The 6,373-nt window shown below is 35.8% G+C and overlaps 1 protein-coding gene across 2 annotated transcripts in view; it reads left to right on the plus strand.

Annotated features, from left to right (window-relative positions):
- Positions 1 to 6,373, plus strand: part of NLK (nemo like kinase) — a 147,110-nt gene that overhangs the window by 17,632 nt on the left and 123,105 nt on the right. The gene's annotated exons all lie outside the window — the stretch shown is intronic.

Consider the following 6,373-nt stretch of genomic DNA (forward strand, 5'->3'; position numbering starts at 1 on the left):
GATCTGGCGTTGCTGTGACGTAGGCCGGTGGCTACAGCTCGGATTCGACCCCTAGTCTGGGAACCTCTATGTGCTGCGAGTGCAGCCCTAAAAAAAGACAAAAGACAAAAGACAAAAAAAAAAAAGAAAGAAATGCCATAAAAAAGTCTAAAAGGAAAAACAAAAAAAAAAGGGAAAATCCCCCAGATTGGAATCTCCCTAAATGTCTATGAGTAGTGTAGTTATCTTTGAAAGATGTTCACAATCTCTTAAGTGAAAATCAGTGTCAAAGATTATTGACTTAAAATACTAATAAATTCATATGTTCCAGAAAAGTCTGGGAGAATATCTGCCAACAGTGGTTATTATAGTGATGTGAGAGTATAGCGGATTTCCCCTTTGGATTTTATAACTTCTACTTTAGAGAAACGCTAAGAATTTCTTTATTATATAGAATAACCCTAAGGATTGTATAGGATAGTGTCCCTCTTTCTAGAGGAGGAAGCTACAGCTCAGGTCTGAGTGACTTTCCTTGGGCTTCATAGCTGTTAAGCGGTAGTAGAGGGCTTTCACCCAGTCCTGTGCTCTTCAAACAAACAAATAAATATTATATATATGTGATGAAAGTTAAGAATAATAAAGTGTCCATGAATCCACAGCACAGCCTAAGAAATAGAACATAAAATCAACACTGTCGAAGCCCTTAAAGCACATCCCACCCATTTCTCTGCCTTACCTCCTCTGCCAAGAAGAAACCACTGTCCTGAGTTTTGGGTTTATTATAACCTCCTTTTAAAAAATGGCTTTCTTGAGATATAATTCACATCATGGAATTTGCCTATCTAAACTTTATAGTTTAATGGTTTTTCCATATATTCACAGAATAAGTTTTCATTTTAAGTTCAGAACATTTTCATCACCAACAAAAGAAAACTTATACCTATTAGCCAGTCACTCTCTATTGGCAACTATTAATTTTTCTCTCGCTCTAGATTTGCCTATTCTGGACATTTCATATAAACAGAATCATACAATGTGTAGTCTTTTGTGACTTTTTTCACTTAGCATGTTTTCAAGGTTGAATTATCCTTGTTGTAGCATTTTTCATTACTTCATCCCTTTTTATGCCTGAATGCTATTCCATTGTATAGATGTATGCCACACGGTCATTGTTTATCCATTCATCGGTTGTTGGGTCTTAGGCTTTTTCCCTACTTTGGGTCTATTTCGAGTAATAGTTCTTATGAATAGTCATGTACAAGTTTTATGTGAACATATGTTTTCATTTCTCTTGGTTGTATACCTAAGAATGGAATTGTTGGGCTATCTAGCATCTATGAATTCTATATTTAACTTTTTGAGGAAGCACCAAACAGTTTTCCACAGTGGCTGAACGATTTTACATTACCAGCAGCAGTATGAGGAGGTTGCAGTTTCTCCACATCCTTGTCAACATTTACTATCTTCATTTTTACTGTCTTCTTGATTATAGGTGTCTTAGTTGGTGTGAAGTGGGACTTCATTGTGGTTTTGATTTGTATTTCCTTAATGACTAATGATGTTGAACGTTTTTTCATGTGCTTGTTGACTTTGGAGAAATGTTTACACAGGTCCTTAGCTCATTTTTAAATTGGGTTATATTTTTGTTGTTCAGTTATTACATTCTTTATATATGCTAGATACCAGTCCATTATCAGATACATGATTTGCAAATATCTTTTTCCATTCTTGTCTTTTTATTTTCTTGATGGTGTCCTTTGTAGCACAAAAGTTTTTAATGAAGTCCAATTTATCTATTTGTTGTTTGTTGCCTGCTCTTTTGGTGTCATATTTAAGAAGGTTTTGCCAAAACCGGGGTCATGAAGATTTACCTTTGTATTTTCTTCTAAGAGTTTTATAGTTTTAGCTCTTACATTTAGGTCTGTGATCCATTCTGAGTTAATTTTTGTATGGCATGAAGTAGGGGCTTCAACTTCATTCTTTTGCCTGTGGACATCTACTTTTCTCATCACCATTTGTTGAGAAGACTTTTATTTCCTAATTGACCTTGGCACTCTTGTTGAAAATCAGTTGACCATAAATGTAGTAGTTTATTTCTGGATTCTCAATTCGATTTCATTGATTTATAGATCTCTCCTTATGCCAGTACATTGCAGTAAGTTGTGAAACAGGGAAATTTGAGCCTTCCAACTTGTTTTCTTTTAAGATCGTTTTGACTGTTCAGGATCCCTTGCATTTTCATGTGAATTTTAGGATCAGTTTGCCAATTTCTGCAAAAAAGCTAGATGGGATTTTGAAAGGGATTGCTTTGAATCTGTAGATCCTTTTGGGAAGTTTTGTCATCTTAACAATAGTAAGTTTTCTAATCTATGAACATGGGATGTTTTTCCATTTATTTAGATCTTTAATTTCTTCAACAATTTCTTTTTCAGCATATGTTTTACACTTCTTGTTAAATTTACTCCTAAGTTTTTAAAAGTGTTTTTAATGACACTGGAATCGCTTTCTTAATTTCATTTTTGATAGCATATTGCTTGTGTGTACAGCTGATTGTTATGTATTAATCTTGTCCTGCAACCTGGCTGAACATATTTTATTAGTTCTAATAGTTTTAAAATATATTCCTCATGATTTTCTTTATACAAGATCATGCCATCTGCAAATAGAGAGTTTTTCTTTCCAATCTTGCTGCCTTTTTAAATTTTCTTGCCTAATTTCTAGGGCAAGAGCAGATGTCCTTGTTTGTTCCTGATCTTAAGAAGTCGTTTTGTCTTCCTCTACTAAGTGTGTTAGCTGTGGGTTTTCCAGATGCTCCATATCAGATTGATAAAGTTCTCTTCTATTCCTAGTTTAAGTATTTTTATCATGAGAGGGTATTGAACCTTAATTGATTTTTGAATGTTGATCCAGCCTTGCATCCTGGGATAAATCCTACTTAATCATCATGTATAATCTGCTTTATCTTATTTTGTTTTTGCTTTAAATAGATATTTTTTCTTTTTTTTTTTTGGTCGTTTTTTTTCTTTTTTCTTTTGGTCGATTTTAGTTTTGGGCTCACAGCAAAACTGAGCAGAAAATACAGAGGGTTCCCATTAAACTCACTGATCCTGCACAGGCACTGCTTCCTCTGCTCTGAACATCCAGAACCACAGTGATACATTTGTTACACTTGATGAACCTACATTGACACATCATTACCCAAAGTGCTAGTTTACATAGGGTTTACTCTTGGTGTTGCACATTCTGTGGTTTTTGACAAATAGGTAATAACAGGTATTCACTATTGTAGTATCATATAGAATAGTTTCATGGTCCTGAACCCTCTGTGCATGTATTCCTTTATGTATTCATTTATCTCTCCCCGTTAACCCCTGGCAACTACTGATCTTTTTACTGCCTTCATGGTTTTCCCTTTTCATGTCATGTTGTGCAATATGAAGCCTTTTCATGTTGACTTCTTTCACTTAGTAACATACCTTTAAGGTTCCTCCATGTGTGTTTATGGCTTTGGTAGCTCGCTTCTTTTGAGTGCTGAGTAATATTCTATTGTTTGGATATACCACAGTTTATTTATCCATTCCTCTGTTGAAGGACATGTTGGTAACTTCCAAGTTTTGGTAGTTATAAATAAAGCTGCTGAAACCATTTGTATGCAGGAATTTTTTTTTTTTTCCTTTTTACGCCCGTACCTGTGGCATATGGAAGTTCCCAGGCAAGGGGTTGAATCCAAGCTACAGCTGCTGGCCTAGACACAGCAACACAGGATCCAAGCCACGCCTGCGACCTACACCATAGTTTACGGCAGCACTGGATATCCAACCCACTGAGTGAGGCCAGGGATCAAACCCGGAACCTCATCGTTACCAGTCAGATTGTTTCCGCTGCACCACAACAGAAACTCCCATATTCGGGATTTTGTGTGGACATAAATTCTCAGAACTTTGAGGAAATACCAAGGAGTGTGATTGCTGGTCACTATGTTTAGTTTTGTAAGAAATCGCCAATCTGCCTTCCAGAGTGGCCGAACCATTTACTACCAGCAATGAATGAGTCCCTGTTGTTCCACATCCTTGCAGTTGTTGTTCTGGGTTTGACTGTTCTAAGCAGTGTGTGCTGGTATCTATATCCTCTTTGCATTTCCCTGGTAACATATGATGTGGAGCATCTCTTCATATACTTATATGCCCTCTGTATGTCTTCTTTGCCGAGGTGTCTCTTAAGGTCTTGGGCCCATTTTTTAATTGGATTGTTTTTTTGTTTTCTTGTTGAGTTTCAATAGTTCTTTGTATATTTTGGATAACATTCTTTATTAGATATGTCTTTTGGAAATTTTTCCTCTGGTCTGTGGCTTGTCTTCTCATTCTCTCAGTTCTTTATTTTTAAGAGTTTTATTGAGGTATAATTTACATGCTATGAAATTCTCCCATTTAAAGCATATAGTTCATTGAGTTTTAATAAACTTATACAACTGTGCAACCATCACCACAATCCAGTTTTAGAATAGTTCTATCACCCCTTAAAATTCCTTAGACAATATATGGTTTAGTTTTGCTTATTTGAGGGCTTTATACAGATGGTAAAGTTTAAATGGACATTAAAATACTTCGAATGCCATGAAGAATATAAATAGAGAATGCAGTAACTTAATCAATTTGGATCTTTTTCTAATTAAAACATATGATCAAGAATTGATGAATTTGTTTTATTCTTTGTCAACACTTTAATGAATCTTTGAGGGAACAGATGAATAAGAATTTATACAGAATCCTTGTACTTCAGAGTGTGGTTGCCCAGTTTATTCAGGCTCCTCAAACAAGAGGAAACACTGAACTAGGTAAAGTATAAAAATGGTTCTTTGTGGCATACCTTTAAAATTCTTCTCTAGCTAAATTTTTATGGTGTTCATGATAGCTTCAAAGATATTTGCATAAGTTTTACCACTTTATTTTACCAAATAAAAACAATTTAATTTTGGAGTTCCCATCTGGGTTACAAAGCCGACTTCGTATCCATGAGGGTGCGGAGTTAATCCCTGCCCTCACTCAGTAGGTTTAGGATCCAGGGTTGCTGTGAGCTATGGTGTAAGTTGCAGATGCTGCTCAGATCCCACATTGCTGTTGGCTGTGGCATATGTTGGCAGATGCAGCTCCAGTTCGACCTCTAGCCTGGGAACTTCCATGTGCTACAGGTGCGGCCCTAAAAAGTAAAATAAATAAAAATTCAATTTCGATTAAAATAAACTAATTGTTTTTCTCTTTACTTGAGCTAATTTTCTGTTGTTTTTTGAACCTGAGCTCTGGGGAAGTTTGTTTTAGGGAATAACCCCTGAATTTTAATTCTGAGCACCTGCCATTATTTAAAATCTGTATTCTCAGATAAGTAATTCTTAGTAAACATGGTCTATACAAGATAGTGGTAAGAATATTTAGTTTAGACTTCCCCAGTGATTCAAGTTGTTCAGAATTGGAGGTTTGAAGTATTGGCTTTTCTAGTTGTAGTATTTTACCATCCCGTAATTCTGTGAGATATCTTTTAAAGGAATGCATAATCTTAGAAGAAAGTTGAAAAAAGACATTTTAAAAATAATAATCCTAGGGGTGATTTTTTTTCTGATGCTTTAGTGCTAGTGATGAAAGTAGCACCAGCTGATTTGCATGATACTTCTGTATCACTTGAGTTCCTAACTTGAATGAGAGTAAGAAAAGTTATCACATGGTTTGTGGGATCTCTGTACTTCATGTGAGTATCTAATGAGGATCCATTCTCCCTCAAAACTAGAAATAGGAGTTCTCTTGTGGCACAGTGTTAAGTATCCAGTGTTGTCACTGCAGTGGCCTGGGTCGCTGCTCTGGTGTGGGTTCCATACCTGGCCTGGGAACTTCCATATGCTGCGAGCATGGCAAAAACAAAACAAAAACAAAAGCCAAACCCCCCCCCCCCAAAAAAAAACAAACAAAACAACCTAGAAATGGTTTTAGATGTAGAAGATCCAGTAATTCAATTAATGCTCTAGTAATTTATGATTCCTTCCTTTAGTTTTGTTACACAGGGGATGTATTGGATTTCCCAAACTATTGAAAAATTATTTTTTTTAGAAAATAGTGTCATGAAGTTTAGTGGGGAATACTTGAGAGGTGATACTTGTTGAAACTGCACAAATAAAAATAGGGTGTTGAACTCCCAGAGAGAGAGAGTTGCGGGGGGATAATTATGGATGGGGTAAGTTGTTGGCATCTTTTTCTTAGAATCTCTGCAGTTGTGACTCCATACTCTTCATTTAGTGGCTTAATTCTGAGTTTTATTTGCCCTCTTGCCCTTCTGGTCGAAAGAGTTCTGTATCTAATACTAACTTTATGCCCGTTTTCCTTTCATTTCATTCTCTTTCACTGAATGT

Source organism: Phacochoerus africanus, chromosome 14, assembly GCF_016906955.1.
Source record: "Phacochoerus africanus isolate WHEZ1 chromosome 14, ROS_Pafr_v1, whole genome shotgun sequence".
NCBI lineage: Eukaryota > Metazoa > Chordata > Mammalia > Artiodactyla > Suidae > Phacochoerus > Phacochoerus africanus.